At 30.4% G+C, this 21333-nt stretch overlaps 1 protein-coding gene across 9 annotated transcripts in view; it reads left to right on the forward strand.

Moving 5' to 3' along the window:
• chinmo (Chronologically inappropriate morphogenesis) overlaps positions 1-21333 on the forward strand; it is a 267710-nt gene that overhangs the window by 178864 nt on the left and 67513 nt on the right. For 4 of the 9 annotated variants that reach the window (XM_088203669.1, XM_088203667.1, XM_088203672.1 and 1 more), the window contains exons 1-2: positions 3690-3742; positions 6239-6365. The exons of the other annotated variants lie outside the window; for them this stretch is intronic. The gene's annotated coding sequence lies outside the window, so the exon portion shown is untranslated. Of the gene's footprint in view, positions 1-3689; positions 3743-6238; positions 6366-21333 lie in introns of those variants that run through there. 9 annotated transcript variants of the gene reach the window in all.

A 21333-nucleotide genomic window follows, 5' to 3' on the forward strand; every position in this document is an offset into this window, starting at 1 on the left:
TACTAAAATTCCTCGCTTTGCTTTTCTGTGTCTTTATAATATATATTATTGGGGTGATGCATGACAATACAATTATCCCGTTTATTTAATATTTTATTAACGGCATATTTTTCATTATCGTTTAATAGTGTAAAGTTATTATTTTAATATTCATAAATTATTAAACGTTTCAAGTGAATAATATTTAAAGTAATGTTTTGATTTATAATGGAGTTTAGTTTTTAGTTAGATTATGATTTATGATTTGATGGATAAGTTTAGATTTTTTTTGACATTATAGTTATTTTCCTTATTTTTTAAATAGCAGTGTTTCATTTTGAAAGATAACGTTTGTTTATAATCGTGTATTTAAATTCCAGAAGCTAATTAAGCCATTTTTATGTGGCAAATCGTTGTAAAATGACCATTATTGTTATTATTTATCTTGCATTTAAAGTAGCAATTGATTAGAAACCTGAATTTTGTATCTTAACTGAAGAGTTGACTTCAATCTTCAACGTATTCTCAATTTTGTTTTAATGTCAATCATGATCAAATATGATATTGAAAATGTATGTATCTGCTTTCAAACGCTTTAGGTTTTTTAGTCATTGAAAAATTATTAGAATTTTAAAAACCAAAATTGAGTGTCGAATTTATTTTTCATCACTACCGTACACGTTACAAAAGCGTTATTATTTCATAATTCCACATTTTAAAAATTTAAAAAATAGTTTATATTAAAAACTTATGTCATTTGAATCGCAGTATGTTTTTTTACTATATTTTTATATTTCAATGTTAAATGATCAGTTTGTATAATAACAATCCTTGCTTTTCCGTACTTCTTTAAACCACGCTGTCCGACTATAATTATTATGTTATACATTTTTTTCGTCGAATTGTAGAGATCTATTAAACGATCTTTTGTACAAAGTGTAGATGTGTCAAAAATCTAGTAATTAATAACAGTCAAAAGCGTTACTTATTGCTCGGCTATAAGTAACTCATACGTCGATATTATATAATTTGTTTTAAATTCACGCCAAAACCTTTCCGGCTCCGTTCGAATCGGCCAATTATTTTTTTTCGCAGTTTTGATTCGCCGCTATAAATTTTTGTCAGTCGCCGTGCCATCGCGGCTTTCCTATGAGATGTCGTTTTTTTTTGTTCGGTACCTTTACCTGGTGTTTTTTGACGCCCCACTCGTCCGACCGGTCGGTTACTGCGCGTATTTTTTTGCACCTGCCCGATCGGAGCGTATGTAGATTTCCTAATGGCACTACTTTTAGAACGGCCTATTGTGACTTTTTTGCGTGCACGTTGTCGCTTAGTACTCGGATGTGAAGGTAGATAGGCAAAAATGCACGGAGATACACAAGTCAGTATGTGCTTAGAAATCGTGTTTAGGTATTGAACAATTCAATCGATAGAACCATATCTAAAGGTTTTTCCGCATAAATCGTGAAAGTTTACTGACATTGGTCACAGTCATAAAAGAGGTCCCAATTTGGGCGAAACCAAAAAAAATAATAAGAAACCTGTTGAATTTTTAACAAGCACTTGACTTAAACTTTTTTAATAGCGCTATTAAGCGAGGAATAAATGTTTTATAAATAAATTGTAATCAAATCTTGAGCTTAACATGCTTAGCTATTGTGTACATTTATATAAGTTGTTATTTACCGTTATTTAAATACGATATTAAATATACTCGTGTGCTATAGCAATATATATAAACCAATATAGAAAGAAACAATAATTTCATTTGATTTGGAAACACTGCCGTTTCCGCTAGGGTCCGCGTAAGATATGAATTAAATAGTGGCTTTAGTTGCAACAACGTTGTTTGTTTAAAACGTTCAATTACTTGTTTATTTACTTCAACTACATTGTTTTTATTATTATTATAAATATATATTATTATTATTTTATAATTTTACTAGCACAAACCGCCAAAATCTTATAGATTTCCGCATGTAAAATAATATTTTACCTTATTTTTGGAAATAAATAATTTTGAAAAAGAAAGATTTTACCAAGATATTTACAAGGTCATTTTTTTTAGAAAAGTTTAATAGAAATATAATTACAACTACAGCCTTAATTGTCTTCCAATATTATATCTCATCAGTAGTGACCACTTATTAAAAATTTACAACATATTTTTTTTTCGCAAATATATACGGAATTTTGTACTTTAAATTTATTTATCCCCTTCTTCACATAATAGACAAATCTGCATGTTTATAGATTAATTAAAAATTAATGATCTAATATTAAAAAAAATGTTAAAACATGTTGAAACATAGCGAATTGTGAAAAATTTTCTTTGGAATTTTGCGGTTGTTCATGGTGGGCTTTCGAACATCAAACATCACTTGAAATGTGCAAAACGTGTTCTATTGTAGAAGTGGCGGCAACTACCTCAATCTAAAAAAGCTTTTTATATTACTGGAAAATAAAGGTAGTAATATTTTAATAAAACCTTGCAATAATTTACAAACTTTTATGGCCAATATATCTTTTACATTTAGCAACGAGAAAACAGTTTTGTTAAAGCAGTTTTTTTTACTTGAATAAACAGTAATGAATTAACTTAGTCTGAAATTAAAGCTTCAGGTAAAAAAGTAATGAAACTGTTCCAAATAATGCGATAAATATGGATTAAGTATTTGATGAATAATTATTAGAAACCAGCAGGCAATAATGATTATTTTCGACTATAAAACTAAGTTAAATAGTTTTTATAGTATGCAGAATCGAATATCTTTAAAATTAAGTATGTAAAAAAAGATAGAAGATTTATAAAATTTTTCCTGACATATAACAAAAGTATCTTGTAAAAATGATATAAGTTTTTAAGCCCCTAAAATCAGCTGCTGAAATATTCCATCGACGTGATTACAATCTATGATTATTATTTCGGTATATTTAGTGATATTTAGTGGTACTTAGTGATATTAAGTGATAATTATTAGAACTAAATATCACTAAAAATCAAATAATTCCCTTGAAATCTTGAAATTCCATATACTAAAACTTGTGACGCATACATTTTTTTGAGATTAGCGTTAAAGGGTGGACTTTTCAGACATTTTGTTTCGTTCCACGAATGAATTCTGCGAATTTCGATCATAGTTGATACAGCCGATAAACAATCGCATTTTGGAACATAATAATCATCGCATCTTGATCAAAAGCATCTTTTCAAACAAAATAAAGGCGCATGAAGGCTAGTCACTCTGGTATATTGAGAGAAAAAAAATACTATTTTGCTATTTTTCGCCTATTTTGGATTAAAAATTGTCCAATTTATGTAAATAAGTGAATAGCCTCATTAGAATCTAATAATGTTACCAAAATACTAAGTATGAACATGGACATTCACAGACCCTCTGCATTAGAGAAACGTGTTATACCAGTTTTAGATGCACGCTCCGGTATTGAAAGCCCTAATTACGACATTGATTCCCTGCTCGATGCACTGTGCCTGCGGCATTTTCCCCAGGCACGCAACGGCCGGGAAAGCGCACCCGCGCCGCTCGATGCAACGCTGCAAGGGATGCATACATGCGCGGCCCTATTCGTGCGGCCCACCGTCGGCAGCGCGCGTCGTCAACCTTGCCCCTGCCGGCGCCCCTCCCGTGCGGTGCGGTGCGTTTTTGGGGGCCCCTCTCGGCCCGCGCAAGATTTGGGTCCGCGGCGTCAGTGCCAGTGCCGTTCGCGCGTCGATCCGGTCGTCGGACACCACGACAAACCGGTACCGTCGTCGGTTCCGCATACCCGCGGCTCCTCCCCGAACCTGTTGATCCCTCGCGGATGTCGTCACACTACCCCCACCCCTTGGGGGGTCAAGGGCGATCCCTCCACGGCTCGATGCACGTGCTCGCCAAAATTACATAATTGCAAAGTGAATCTTGGAATGACGTTCATGATACGTGTGATATTGTGTGGAGTGTGTTGTTTATTGAGTGCCGAAACGTGCTTGTGTGAGAATTTTTAACGAACCCTAACGTCGGACTGCCGATTGGTGAACTGAATCGAAATATCTGCGAAATTTCAATATTCTTAGTCATGGTTTTTTTTTTTAAATATTTATGAATAACTAAAAAGCTCATAAATAAACGAGACTTCGCATATTTTTGCATTCTTCAATATATTTAAATTGTTTATATACATTAAATATGATTTTTTTAAATATTAGTTAAAAACAATATGTTGTTTTATTTAGTTATAAGCAGCATATTCTAAACACATCTGGGCATGATACCAGAAATTTGATAAAATAATATGTACTTGAAAATATATACTACAATAGATATTATATAGAACAATCGCTCTATTGCATTAATAATTACAGTAATTAATATACTTAAGATCAACTACCCCAGATAAAGTTTACTTTTTTAAGAGTGCTGTTAAACATTTGCAAATAATATTTCCCTGATAGCGAACACGTGGTTAAGACTTGAGTTTAATAACATATAAAAATGCAATCATTACATTCGTTTACACATATAATGCAATGAGAAAGCATTTCCTAGTTAGCTAATGGTTTCAAGTCACCTATACTACTTTGTATATATGTACATACATAACAAAATTTACGTATTCTTAGACATTTTGCAGGGTTTATTTCATTATAAACATAAAGTTGTCAAATATATGATTAGAAGCTTTTTTGAAGTTGCGTTTAATCATTTACTTAATAGCAGTAAAACTTTTCCACAGAGATTATTTTAAAAATGAATATCGCTAGTGAGAAATTTATCAAATACTGACTACTAGTGCTTTCGCTAAATCCCAAATTCATATTTTTTATGGTCTGTTCCGCGTTGTGCTAAGTTTGAACTAATAAAAAATGATAAATCCACATTGACTGTAAATAATAAATAAAAATAGACTATGAATATTATTATTAAATTTATAAATCTTCGTTTTACTTGCGTTATTCCCATTCTATTGAACTAATGACATAAAAACAATATTTGATGCGCAATAGCAGCAAGTCTTAAAATCCTAGTAGGAAAATTTTAATATTATGGCCTAGTCACAATATATATAATTTAAAGATCAGAAGATCTACTTGATATGAGGTTAGTTTGATTAGGATAGAATTAATTTATTATTCAATAGATTTCAATAGAACATTAATTACCCAAAACTAATGTTTAAATCACTCTTAATCAACGATTGATAAGCAATTTGCACTTAGCTTATAAGTATAGCATAACTTTTTATATTAGTGGGGTACATTTGCGTCCCAAAATTATTATTTTTTATTAAATATATATGTAGCTGATATTTGTTTATTTATTTTTTACGTTCAATTCAAATGAACTAAATGTACAAATCGATACTCAATGGTTATGTAAACAGTAGCATCTATTCAAATTCAAAAGTCTATATATAATATCTAAATAGATTAAATATAATCAAAATATATTTTTTATAGATTTATATTGATTCTCGCAATAACATTTCAAAAGACAAATATGCTTTAACCAATTCCCGGGCATTCACACATGCGGGAAAGAAGTTGTATCATTCTGGACGTTCCCGCATATATGCGGAAACATATCACTATTTCGGGTATTCATGCAAAAACATCGGTTCTCAACCTGGCGTCCGCGATAAATGAACATAAATGGCATTAAAGGGTTAATTTTATTTTAGTTTATGTGATAATATACTTTAATTTAATACAAAAAAGAAATCGATAAAGTATAATTCTTCCGGGTTAGTTTTCTTTAACGTTGTTTTGAACTCAAGAGTGGCTTATAGTAACTGATTAGATACTATAATCACCCTTTATATTAATATTTTGCAATATTTACACCAACTTTGCGGCCGCACTCTGTATGTAAAACATTATGAACGTGTCTTGCGGTCATTATCAATAACGCTACGCTTCCTTTCGGCGGTTTGACTGAAGGTTTAGTCATTTTAATGTCGGCACGTTTCGAATGGCACTAGTTATATAGTAATATTATATTATGAAGAACATACACACACACACATAACAATACGCGTCCATTCAGCAGAATTCGCTGTTTAAACAGTCGATTTGTATGCGAATTGCTGTTGATGCACCTAATGTGTTTTTCGCCATTTTTTTTGTATGACGTAAAATGCACGTGAATCACATATGATAGTTTGCTTCGAGCCGTGGGAGTGTGATTTATCACTACATTCGATTCGCGTTGGTTGTGAATTTTTTTGTATTTAATTAATAATATAAATGTGATTTTTTTAGCAATCATGAAGACGATGTATTGACTCAATGCGTTAACGCATGACGTAAATAATTTAAGTGTCAGTGAACCATTTTAGAAAAGTGCAACGAGAGAGTTTCTCCTAGGAAGGAGTTTGCCGAAAATTGCGTAAGGGTTAACTTATAATTTTTTTATTATGGAGAAGTTATGTGATTCAAAATTAAAAAAAAATTAAGTGGCAATCAAAAAAAAATATGTTTCAAATGCTAATATATTGCGAAACGCCAAAAAATATATATACATTGTATAAAATACTACAGAATGGATAATTGTAATATTTTTGTTTCAATAATTGTAAGGAACCTAAAACGAGTAACATTTTATATGATATCACTTTAACATTTTTTTGTGGTATGTTATTAAACCGATATCATTTTTATTTATGGTGTATATTTATATTAAAAAGCTTTCTTTTAATGTATTTATTGTTTTGTAGCGTAGCGATTCACGAATTATGCGACGTTTAGAATCAATATCAGTTATGTCATACTTACTTTTGGAACAGATAAAAACACTTATGCAGTGTGTTTTTTTATAGATTAATATTATAAATACATATATTTAACTACTAAGTACCATTTTGAAACAAATTTTTAATTTTAGTTTCATTTAACGATAACGTATTAAATTCGTATGTTATACTCATATAACCAGAATAGAAAAATATCGATATAGCAACCATGAAAACTCCATAAAATAATTGTTGACCACGTGATCAAACGTTGGCCTATACTTTGTTGTTTTTAATTGTCTTGAGTTTGATTTCACTTTTTAATTTGCATTCAATGTTACCTACAACTATACAATGATATATTTATAATTTATTTACATAATATATTATTTCTAGACATAATATATAATATATATTTTTAAGGTATATTTTTATAATAATATATTGAAGATTGTCAATAGATTATATTTTTACGGTTTGCAAAATATCAGCATGTATAATATATTTTTTTTAACGTTGTTACCTTTCGTATATAGTTGTACAAAATAACCTACTTTACGGTATTGTATGTATAAAAAACTGTGTATTATTGAGCGTCACTTGATAATGTCAAGTTCAAAGTTAAACTGTGGCTATTATAATATAACATCAACAGCAACAGAACGAAACAATAAAAATAATAATCGTAAACATATCATTTTTGGTTTCGCAACGTCTCAGTAACTTTGCGATTTTACATGATTTTTTATATTATCGCTTGCGTTTTGTATGTAATATATTATAGCATCGATATTTTAACAATTTAATTTACTCGATCGCAAATAAGATAGCTACGCCTAGCCGCACGATACCGGTTACCTAGATATCGTTAAAAATGTCTACATAGCTCATGTGGTTGAAGTTTTTACATATAACGTTTAAAGTCAAGTCGATATTTAGAAGTAGTAAAAAAAAGCTTTTAATCTCTTCTTAATTGTTTACGATTATAACTTAATTACTTTTGATCGTTTATTAAATTAAACAACTCGTAAAATTAAATGGCTTATTTAGTTAGTTGATGTATTAAGTTAGTATGTTAGCACATATGCTTCTTATAAATTGTAGTTATTGAACTGATTACTAATAAAATAAATAAATGCAACTAGTGCATTTAGAAAAAACAGCATTTAACACAACTTATTATATTTTAGTTTTAAGAAATTTTAACTCAATGTATCTAAATTGCTTTATTTAATTTAATCGTGTTATCAATATTAAAAATATAAACTTGAAATTAATAACAAATTTTTATGATTGCATGTAAGTACACATTATCTGAATTGTAGACGATCAAATCGATAATGTGTATTTAGTTTATCTATAGATTATTTATGAAATAATAGTTTTATTATTGTAACAGTGTGTCATCAACAGAATATTTTTTATAGAAAATCAATACATTCTTTTACGTGTATTGTTTTATTAGGTTTAGTAGTTTTTCGTTGCATTTTATAAACTATTTATAAGCATATGACATTTAATACAAATAAAATAATTAAACTCCTATTTTAAATGTTACAATTAGATTAAATTTGATTTTAAAATAAAATCTTAAAATTATTAACACTACTTTATAAATATTATATGTAAATTTGTGCTATATCGCTTTTAAGTGTTGTTTTGACAAATAAACACTTTTAATAAATAAAAATCATTGTCTTGATTTGACATGATTTTCGCTATAAAAAAATTGCGGCATATGCTCTTCATCGCACGTAATGATTCTCTTTAATTTTTAAGTTATAAATCTATTGTTTATGAGAACTAATCGTTGCAGATTTTGCCTTTTGGTCAGTTCGTGCGGTACCCATTCGCCCATTTTTAAACCTCTTGTTTGGAATACAAATGTTATTATATTAAGGTTTTAGAATATATCTGCTTCTACTGTTCGAATACACGTTTGAGATTAACTTTAATAGTATCACTTGATACTTTTATTTAACAGCAGATGAAGGTATTTAGGGGCTCATTTTAAAGTATAAAATCGTTAGTAAGAAATTTCTTAAATCAATGTCTTAAAGTTCTCTGACTAATAGTACCTTCATCAAATTGTTTATTTTGAACTCATTTATTTTATTTTGATCTCATACAAAAATATAATTCTTAAATCTGTTATCAGCCTGATAAAGCATCTTAGCCTAAAAATAAATAGTAATTAAATATAACTAAAATATTGAAAAATTGGTTTCTCCTCTTCCTCAGACGAGGTCTTCTCTGTAGCCTCTTCGAGATGCAGATCCATTAGTTATCCGATAGTAAGCTCCTAACCATGTTCCTTTATCAAATATCTTTCTCATTTAGTATTTTGTTCATCCTCAAAGGCATAATTCTATTGACAGTTAGCACAGTTTTTTCAAGCAGAATTAAGGGGTTTCTTGGTAACCGCATCCTATGCTTTATCATTGATCTTGAGGCAGCACATGATGTAGAAAAGATTCTCCAAAAATAAAAATTTCAGACACTTCGAAGCATCGCTGAAATAGTGATTTGGTGTAAAGCTTTTTGAAGTTTGAAATGACTGATCCATGGGCTTGATCTTAATGAACTCTGATACTGTTCGTATTACAAGACATTGTAATACGAGCAGTATCAGTTATTCACAATCTGAGGTTTAACTGTATATATGTATATATGTTTACTCCGTACGACCAAAAGAGTAAAAATCGGCCACTTGATATGAAATAACCTACTGTTAAGAGATTATATATTGGTCCCAGGTAACAATGCGGAAACAATTCGAATATAATTCTTACGGTTTCTACAGTAAAATTGATCATATATTTTTACGATGTCATTGAAATCGGCTTATTCAATTACACACAATGCTAGTGATAAACGTTAGAGTCGCTCGCGCATTTTCACGCACTTCTACTTCTGCGCCGTTTTGCATTCTAATTTCGATCACGTTTTTGGCCATTGTCATAAATGGATTTTTATACACGTTTGTACGCGCTCAGTATGTGTGTGTGTATGAGTGCTTACAAAGCGTGAAGCCGCTGCATGCGCCGTGTGCGCATGCGCGTGCCAATTTCGTAAACGGCGCTTTTGTTTTTCGCTGGCGCGCGTTAGTTTTTCGGATTTTTTGTATGCACCGTGCGTTTGTCTCGCTCGGGTGCTTGCGGAACAAAACAATTGTTATGCGTCAGCGGCGACCAACCAAGATACCTCTTTGAAATTATCTACCAATGCCTATCTACCTTATCCCGGTCGCGTAACGGGACGCGGGAGAGTCGTGCCGTAGTGTTGCAACGTGCAACGATTCGTTGCCAAAAGCGGAAAACCCATCAAAGCGGATCCGATTCTATTTTTATACGCACTAAAATTTTTTTACGAAAATAATAAGAAAATTGTACCTAATTTCCTGGTACTTTTACCTTGACGATGATCAATTTCGAGTGACTCTTTGTATTTGAGTGTTATTATTCTGTTTTACAGTAAGATAACTTTTAAAATAAATACGAGATTGTTTACTCGTATGAATAGAAATAATCATTTGAACAAACATAAACTATGTATTGGATAATTGTTTTTGTTTAATAATTTATCTTAATTTCATTTTAGATCCTAAACATTTCTCAGCGAAAGCAGTGAAAAGTATTCAAAGAGCAATATTGATATGATTAAAAAATACTAGAATATTTAATATCGACGTTTTAAATTATTGATTTGAACTCGTATTCAATTTTTACGATATCTGCAGCTGTTTATTGTAAATCAGCAACGCTTATAAATTCCAAAGACGAGCCATAGAGAAAGCAAAAATCGTCACAGATTGTTCTCAGTTGCGTTGGCGTTATGAATCTATTTAAAACAATAGTGGCAAAAAAACTGTATTTTAAATTATTTTTCAGGTGTCACGTTCCTTTTTTTGTCTATTTTAATTTACTATTTACTAATTTTATTAACTATTATGCTATTAAATCTTTCAATAATAATTTCGTATTTAATCCGCAACAGTCAATTTAGTTAAAAACCTGTTTTTTGCATAGTTTTATATATATAAAATTTATTTATTGTAAATCTTACAACATGATAGACGTTAGCCCAATACGTTACAATGTGGTAAATACAATAAATAAACCACTATATATTGTATTTGATTACACGCTATTGATACAGCTTAGTATCTTGCTGCAATAGCAAGCTACTAATATAGTAAACTCAATAAATTATCAAACTACGTGCTGTCATTCAAATATATATTTGACAAATTTTGGTCAACTCCATTTTAGGCTCTGTGTCTGTGTAACTATTGCACCTGCCTAGTTACGGTACTGTATATATTAATTTTAAGTGTGTGAATTAAAATCCTATATGAAACATTAAAAAAATCCATTATATATTTTTTTGGAATATCAGAAAAATATTATAAATTAAATTTTGTGTTAAAATTTTGTGTAAAATCTATTCTTAGAGAATATTTTAAATATCTACTTATTCAATAATTTAATGAACACTATACTTTTTTAATTATTGTTTTTTTTTTAATATAAAAAATACAGCTAGTGTACATAATTATACAACTATACAATTGTTATCCGGATTAAAACAGCTGAAGCTATTTTTTGCGGTAAAATGGCAGGTGGCGCGTTTATAAGTAGCCCGACGGGCAATTTTTTTCTAAGCGCGCCTGGCCTACTTGTAATTGCATAGCTTATATTATATTATCGCCCACAGCAAAAATAATAAATTGTTTGAAGACGTTTATATAAATAAACGAACCATTTGTATACATAAGAAAATGTAGATTTGATTAAATATTATTTTATTTAAATTAGTTCTATGTAAAAATTTGTTATAATTAATCATTAATTGTATGAGTGGTATAAGTCACTGACTATTAATTTTAAGGACTTGGGTTTAAATCCTATATAGACCTTAGTGTTTTTTTAATTTCTTTAGGAATTAGTGATTATTATATAATTATCATTTCGATCGATCATTACAGATTGGGTTTACCTAGATTTTCATAATGCACATATATATATCGTGATGAATATTTTTAATTGAGTCGTATATTTAAGGTATTAAAAATATTTGGTTGTAAGCGAATTTTTGAAATTTGTATTTAGTTTGAATAATTTGTTTTAAATTATAACTATATCTTTCTTATGTCATCTTTTCAGATTATTATATAAAAAATAATGGATAAAGTCACTTGAATGTCAGATATTATTGCTACAGAAGAGAATCAATAAGTGGTTCGTTATTAGCGTATAAAAATATATTTATTTATTGTAAATAATCTGTTGCAACATGACAAGCGTTAGCCTAATGCATTACATAGGGGTAAATATAATCAACAACTATTGAGTAATTTTTGAGACACTAGACTTAAACTAAGATCTATAAATCAGTGACTTTTATTTTATTAATTCAAAACTATTATTACGATAGATGTCACTATCAACGACTTAATTTTTTTAAATTATTCATCACTATATTCATCCGAGAGATTAGGAAAATGTATGAAAATCTTTGTAGTTTTGATCGTATTTAAATATCTTTTTGAAAGACATATGTATATGATGTAACTTGAACTTATTGAATCATATTTTTTTATTATGATGAAATTTAATTTTTATGTTTGCACTCATTGATAATAAAAAATAATTTATATGTATTAGTTAAATTATAAGTAAAACGAAAATACGACAATTAATTTGAATAATACAAGTAATATTAACGCACGGTCATGAACGAAACCCATTTCTTCCCAGTGTAACTTTTAATCTATGCATTGATTTGGATAGTTATTGTGTAGTTAAAATTTGAAAAATGCTGTTTATGTTATTTATGAATTTCTATTTCTAATCTTCGACATCAGATTGCTTATGAATTCGAAAAGCATATATGTGTAGTGTCAAATTATTAAAAATTTGCTCGCCCACACCGGTAAAACCGCATTTCGGCTCGCCACTCGCAGGAAACTTAACGGTAGTATCTCCAGTTCGCCAAATGGCAAAAGGAAATTATTTACATTTGCATTTTGCACGCGGCCGAATGCTACATCTATGTAATAATACACCTATCCGCACACGCATAGGCCGTATGTGGGACGCGCATACAATTTTTTTTCACCATTTCGGCTTCTCCGTCCATCCATTTCGTTTCGGAATAACATACACCAGTCAAACCTGTTAACCGTTGTTAACGGCCGCGTGCTCGTCCGGATTAAGTGGGCAAAATGTTAGATTTTTCGGTTTATCGCATAAGTTAACCGAGCAGCCCACTCGGTTTTCCTTTGGGGTATTCGAATCTTTGCGGTTTTGCGCGATTCTCGCGTGCTGCGATTCGTTAACGAGGGCATAGCGAGTTTTATGGACACTCGAGAGGTATGTGCGTCGATCTCTTGATTTATGCCATTAGGACGTGCCTAAAATGTATTTTCTTGTAAATAGGGTCACTGTAATATCCAACATTGGATCATTAATCGAGTAGATTTGTACAAATATAAAATCATTAATAAGTTAATATGCCTTTTATGAGTAACTTTTCGCTCAAAATTATTTTTTATTTAACATTTATATTTTGTATTATTCCATTTGTTTAAAATGCAATGAAAACATATAATATGTTTTAAACCTAAATATACAACGTAAATAAACATATTGCCGATAAAAAAATACATTAAAACGATTACTGGTATTTTAACTTTACAGTATTTAAATTAATGTTTGTTTGTTGTGATTCGGTAGATCATTTACTGTTAAGTATTGATAAATGTGATGCTTGAAAATTTTCTAATAAGCTAGAATTCTACTTAAAATATAAATTTATACTAATGATTTGATATTATAATTCGTCTCAAAGCGAATTTGGGAAATGGTTCGGTATTATGAATTTACAGTATTACCCAGGAGAACACAAAGTTATTTTATTTGCTATTTTTATCTAAATAATAATTCACTTTTATCGTCTAAGTCTATAAAAATGTCTTAGAAACACTTCCATTTTATATTAGTGAAAAGTAATAGTTTAACTTTAATAAATATTTGTGATTCATAATATAGTCGAGTCAAGTCTAGCTGACTACTTTAAAATTACTCATTTAATCAACACCAATTATATAAACGCCAAAAAGCTCTGTTGCAGTTGTGTCATGACTTTACAAATGTGAAAGCTAGATGCGTCACTAAAGCTAAATGTGTCAACTTAAATAATCATTATCAAATATAAAATAAAATCATTTGCTTAAAATATTCTATATGTCATATAAGGACGAATTTCATAATATTAAGATACCAGTATAAATCTCTATATGTTTATATAGAGATTTATACTGGTAATACTAAGAATATTAAGGGTAAACTCAACATTTACCATATTTTCGATTCTATATACATATACAGGCTTTGCCGTAATAATGAGGTACTCCAATAAATGTATTATATCCTAAAAAATAGTGAAAATAAAAAGTTGTTAAAGGGGTTAATTGTAAGCTTATTTATAATATTTAGTAGATTCACCATTATCTTTAATTACAGTTGCAACTTTTTTTGTCATATCTTGCAGGTAGACAAAGACAATTTTCTCTATTCCAGCTGCAATTTTGGATTTACAATTATGTTAGGCAACCTTTTCTTTTATTTTTGCTTATAAATTCTTTATAGGATTTAGGTCTGGTGTCTGTGCATGTCATTCTAAAAGCGTCAAACTCTTTGACGCAAACCGACCCTGCTTTTTATATACCATGGAGTCTTGCTGCTGAAATTGACGGTAGCTTGGAAATATTTTCCTGTAGTAATCCATTAAAGTGAATTTTAACATTTAAATATAAATGTCACTATTCATACTACCCTCGCAAGTGTACAGGTTTTCTAACCTTGCTGCTGCCAGATCATAACGCTTCCGCCATAATATTTGACTTTAGGTACTACGTAATCAGGTATATATTTTTCTCTGATTCGTTGACGCACATGTACTACACCAAGGCTTCCAAAAAAAATAATAAAATAGATTAAAACAATTATGATTATTTGAAAAAAATATTGCTTTAGAAATTTTAAAATAAAATAAAAAGAGTTTTTAAGATTCATCGGACCAACTGATTTACGCCCAATCTCGGTGTTTCCGGGCCTACTATAACCTTCGAGTTATATCTATTTCTAAAAGCTACAGTTTGTGTCAGGCTTTATAACCTAATTGTTGAGCTTTCTTCTCCCGTTTGCGAAGAAATAGATTATATAACCCTAGAAAACTTAGTTCATAAAAAGCATAACATATAAGACCACTGTTAACAAACACTGAAAGAATTCTATAATTATTGCTAATTTACAAAAAGTATACATTTTTAGATGTATATAATAAAACTTATGGAATAACTTGATTCAAGTTAATGTTAGTTTGCCTAATTAACACTTACAAAAATTTAAAGTCGATTATTACATAATATACTTTTGTTAAGTTGTCTTTTAATATTCTTAAAACCTCACTTATCATTATATTTTCACTAAAAAAAACTTTAAATGTTTGCATTATTTTTTTAGATAATAATGAACGTTTATTTAAAAAGTTAAATAAAAGTACTATGATGCATATTTATATATTTTTTTTTACTTTTATGTAATTAATTTGTTCTTTATTTATCAAGTATAAATATATTGTATTTACAGAAAATACAAATATATCTAATTTCGGGATATTTTTAAATGTCATTGTCAATTACTTGTAAAAGGCGTTTTTCCAGCTATACACTTTCTTATTGTTAGTATTACTACTGACATACAAACGTTCAATTACAAACTACTACCAATTTTATTTTTACAACATTAAAATTATATACCTGTAGAGCTTTATGCGTGGCTCAACATAGCATATAATTATTTGTAAGATAATCAGTTACAAAACTATTAAATTTAATATGTCCATCAAATGTTACAAAACCGTTCAAAGAAACACAAATTGCATGCATATTATAATATAAACGCTTCATTATAAAGTACCATATTTTTTTAATCATTTCGATTGGAAACTGTGCATATTAATAAACCCGACGCGTGACGATCTTTTTGATCTAAATTTAACGATAACTTCAGCTAACCCATCTATCAGAATTTTGGCAAAGGCGACGAAAAAACACTCAGTCTCAGCTCTGACTGAAATCGGACATCGATAACTTTGTCTCATTTAATTCGTTAACGAAAAATGTAAACAAATTGTAAGAAAAAAAACGCAATGTCAAACTTATCTAATCCGCATGTTATTGTATATTTGCGCACACTGCCTAAAATAAACAACCCGTTTAAATGTGTTTTGAGTATGTGTGTATAATAGCGTAAAGGTGGATTTCCACGCGCGATTAATGCAAATGTAAACGTGTAAACATAGCCAGATGAACTGCTTGCCGTTTACATAATCGGCTGAGGCGTGTAATTGGCGTGTAAATAAAGTAAAGACGCGCATATCCACTCGATGTGTTAATATTATTGCTTTTGTTGAATGTCGAAGGATACTTTTAAACCTCTTAAGTGGTAGGTTAATCGGTTAATATGATTTGTTAATTTTAATTGAAACATTTTTCTTCTTATTTCTTTGACGATTTTAGTGACCTTCAATATTTTCGCTTTAATAACATTAGTCCAAAAACTACATTCATTATGGAAATATTTCTAATACATTCGAGTATCTTTCTTTAGCACTAGATTTCTAATCACTTTTTCTCGGTCTGTCACATATCTCATTTAGTAAAGATTTTTTCATGATTCTGGTCCTAGCTTTTGCATTAGTAAATGATCTTTAAAAGCATCGATTTGATTATTATATTGAATCCACTCCGTGCCACTCTATGTGAAAAATAACATCTTACAATTTATGCTTGAAGACCAACTAACATCTAAAGTAGCTCTGTTCCTTAAAGATTAGCCAACGAAGTTTAAAATTCTTCACATAATTTCATCTATTTTGTTTGAGTAAAAAGTATTTGTTAATTTTTGCTTTATCTTAGTGGTATAGTAATGGATACATATATGTTTTATAGCAGTACATAAATACAAAAAATTATTGTATATGACAAGCAATATCAAGGGATGTTCGTGAGTTACTCTTCAATACATTTCCTGATTAAAATTGCTTTTTGACGAGCCGATAATAACCCGTATTTTAAAATGTTTTTACTCAAACTTCAAAGAGATGCATCTGTAAAATGTCGCTCAGGGGACAAACGGGTAAAAAGCGACGGAAGTGCGTTTGAAACTACGTTAAGGATATGACTGGAATTTTGCAAAGTTAATTAATTTCAAGTCGCTTTTCTTTAATAAGCTTTCCACCGCTTTCCTCGTTCGGTTAAAACAAAAGTTTGGCGAAAGAGATTAAGCCCGCTTCCTTCTTCCGACCTCTGCGCAGGAAACTCTTGACTTCTCACGCGTAGTATTCACGACAAACATTGTGCTCTCTTCTCTTTCCGTACGATGCGTGAGAGATGAAAAGTTCGACAACCTCGTTTGTTCGCCGGTAGTCGAATGTCATAATCCCGTTTTGTGCATACGGTTAATGGCGAAAAAAGTAAAAAGACGGCGTACACTTTAAAGACAAATACAAAATCTGAGGTAGACTCACAGCTTCTAGTTAGCGAAATTAACTTGCCAATTTAATTACGTGAAAACTCGGTCGCGGTAGGAAGTTTACACTGGAATAAAATTAAAATGGAGCAAAGCGTTCGTCGATCGAATGGTTTTTCAGTAGAAACGGCTCTCTAATTAACATTGATACGTTTTAAGGGCTGGTTAAATCTTGGCGTAAATAAGGCTTTATGGCTAACGTTGTGTGGCTATTTTTAAAAACACGATTATTTTGGACTTTTTCGTTTGAATAAGAAAACAATTTTAACGGTTTCATTTAAAAAATATTTTTTCGACAATTGTGTTACTTTTTATTCTTAATGAACTCATATCTATAAATATTTCATCCATGTTATCGATTCATTCTGCTATGCACAGAAGTGTCAAATAAAATATGATGATATTTTGTAATATTGATCTTATACGTTACACTATAGTAGTACATTTTTTTTTAAATTTTTTAAAGTTTTATAGAATTACTAAAAATCTATTAAATTACTAATAAAATGATATACAGTATATTCTCAATTATTCGGGACAATGCTGACGAGAAAGGGCACGTATAAATAAAAATACAAATAACCTGAATTATCAATTTTAAAATACATATACATATGTATGTATATAATATATTTACAATACAGATTAAAAATATATTATTCAATAAGAAAAATTGTGATTCTCGTTTGCTTTTAAAAATCTCACAATAATTTTCGAATATCCGATCCGATTGTATCGGTTTATTTGTTTGATGTAGTCTAGTAAAGTTTCAACAGAAGTCAGTGCTTCTTGTGATGAATGTAAATGTTAGTATCTTCTTCACGTGTATTTTCATTATCACTCACTTCCTCTTCTGTTTGAGTGACAATAAAAATGATATTCGCATCATTAATGTATTGAAAATCTGGACCATTTGAATCGAGATCAAACCACTCCTCGATGTCTTCCTGATACTTCTTTCTTTTTCCATTATCAAACAAGTGTCACTGGCTTTACTTTTGTACATGATTGTGCTATTTTATGTATAGCATCTAGAATCGTCAGTTTTTTCAAATCACCTTTTTTAGAAAGAGGTTTAAAAAGACCGTTTCATTGATGATATAACACCTTGATCTATGATCTGTAATATTTGGCGATATAAAGTGTGCAACCATACGACCGTCATATTTTTAATATGCTTTCCATTGAATAAAGGGCAATGTTATTTATTAACAAAACTGCTTTCTGTAACAATATCTTGAAACATGTAACATTAGGTGGTAAAAAATTTCAACTATAAGGCAGTCGTTCGTTTAGCATTATCTATTAGCAATAATGCTTTCTGTGGCAACTGGATTCTCAATAAAATCATACACTTCATTTTTAACTATATGAATATTCGAATAATTGATAGAATATTTGTTTATACTATCATGAATGAAATTTGAATACTTGAGCAACAGTGCTGAAAATGTAGAGAATATGAAGAATTGAAACGGTTATTTTGCCGAGATTCAATATAACTTCGTATAATAGCGAAAGTGCACTTTCTGTAAAATCTACGATAATTATGTTTTATTTTTTATCATTTTAAATTTTGGAACATCTGCATCAAATTTTCTCAAATTTCGTTACTGTGTGAGTACATGATTAATTTTCATATTCATTTATTTGTGAGGTGCATTTATCCACCCTAAATTTTGCCTTTAACGTTTGTGTAATTTGTTAAAATTCGAGATGAGACACTTCGTATTTGGGTAAAAATCAAATTCACTGCGTCTCATTATTTATGTGAACTAAGATACATATTATACAAAAATTATCTTTAAAAAATGTAAGTCATAGATATAAAGTTCAATTAAAACATATTCAATTTTACAAAACAAAAACGTATAATGACACATTTGTTTTAAATGTAGCTGGACAATACATAGAACCTCAGCAGTAAAAAACGATTTTTGACATGAGGTGGGTTTGTAACTTTATATATAAATTAACAAACTGGCTTAGTTTTGCACCACCCTGAAAAAAGCTTAAGTGACGACTTTGATAAAAAATTATGTAGAATAATAAATTAAGCATGTTCATTTTACCACCCTCACTGTGCATTATGTTATGCATATTTTATAAAATTCTGAAAGTTAACCAAAAATTTTTTTTTAATTTTATACTATTTTGCAGGAAATTCTTATTACAATCGAAAAAAAAACGGTGAAAAAAACGAATATTCGAATACTTATTCCATTTTATATTCAATATTCGAAAAGTTGAGAACTCCGAATAATTGAGAACCCTAGTAGCAACACTTCTCTAACTTCGAGAACCTATTTGGTTTCAAACCAATTTTCAATCTATCCATCCAGTATTTTTTTCTCCTTTGTAAATTATCAGAATTTTTTTGCTTTTTAATCATAAGACTTTAATTTTATTAGTTCTGGATGCATTTTCGCAATACTTTAATTTAATAAATAATAAAATTAATTATTTTTTTTTATTATAAGCACGAATAATCTGCATCCGTATTATTGAAGTATTTTTTAAAACCAATTTAACACAATATATTCGGTTCCTAATATCTATATTGCATCTTCGACTCATTCTAGAGCGATAAAAAACAATATCATCAACTTAACATATTTTCTGAATACGAATATTGAAAGTCAATAAAATCCTTTTAACACATTTTATTTTTAGATTGTCGTATATCTTTAGAGCATTCTTTTATTTATTGTAAACAGCCTTCAAACGAGTTTCTTGGTTCTATCGTCAGAAAGGTCTCATAAAGAAAAGTTCTGGGCACTGCTTGATAATGCCAAACGCCTTTTAAATTGGGTGCATAAGTAAGTGACTTTCACTTCTTTCTTACTATAAGCGTCACTCATTTCTACTTTAGATTCATGAAATTATTTGGAAGAAACTAGGGGTGAATTTTAAAGCAGTTTAAAGCAGCAGTATTAACTTTTCAACAAGAGAAACAATTCACTGAATGAACCTCGCACTTAGTAAGATTGGAATAAACGCAACGCAAGCACAAAATTGCTACGACTGAGGACTAGTAAACCATTTCGAGTAATGTGAAAAAGGCAGTATAACCAACCAAGTAAAAAATCGTTTCCATTTTTGCTAAATTTTTATCTTTCATCTCAGAATGTACACATCGTATATCTAATTTTCTCAAATGCACCGCCGAATGCGGCCCTTGCTTTTCTAGTTTCCGCGCTCTCGAAACGCGCCTCTATCTCATCTCTCTGCCGCAGATTAGATCCGTTCTTTGCGCGTTTGTCGAACTGTGACTTTTTTTGTGCGCACGCACCGTGAGAACGGTCCGGTACGCAGTTCTTCGTCTCTCTTTCGCGCACAACTTCCTAAGCCCATCTCTTCTCTATCCGCTCCTCCATTTATCAAGTGATGCAACGCGATGCAATTAAAGCGTTCCGTCGGATTTCACGAGCGCCATTTCTTGCACAACAGCGAATGAGACCTCTAGCTCTAGCTGGCTGCAGCAGCTCGGCCCTTTTCCCTTTGTCTGCTCGGTCCGATCGCGCTCCCATTAAAACGGTGAACCGTTTCGCAACTCGAACGCCGCTGCACGTTTCTTTTATTCCGGCTCGGCACTTTGATGCAATCGCGCTTTTCTATGCGGCCGCCACGGATTCTCAATCTGTGAGGTGCGACACGCGAGCGCACTATAGCACTGCGATAAGCATCGCGACTGTGATTGCTCGACAGAGACGAGAAAAGAATTCGGTGATGGTTTCCGGGCGTTTGTGCAAGACAGTTCAGGGCTGTCGATAATTTTTATGAACCAGGCGTTTCAAAGATATATTTTCTGTTATATATATATATATCGACGATAATAAATCATGACCAATATATGACCTAATTCGATCGGTAAAATCATGTCCTTTATATCCAATCTAAAAATAAATATATAGAACCACATGATACTAATAAAAATAGCATCGCCACTTCGTTTCCTTGTGGATTTTCAGCATCACAAATACATCTCAATCAGAGGTGCAGTATCCCACTTTATGCGACTCTAAAC

Source organism: Plectrocnemia conspersa, unplaced genomic scaffold (genome assembly GCF_051122295.1).
Source record: "Plectrocnemia conspersa isolate PC_06_02 unplaced genomic scaffold, ASM5112229v1 ptg000014l, whole genome shotgun sequence".
NCBI lineage: Eukaryota > Metazoa > Arthropoda > Insecta > Trichoptera > Polycentropodidae > Plectrocnemia > Plectrocnemia conspersa.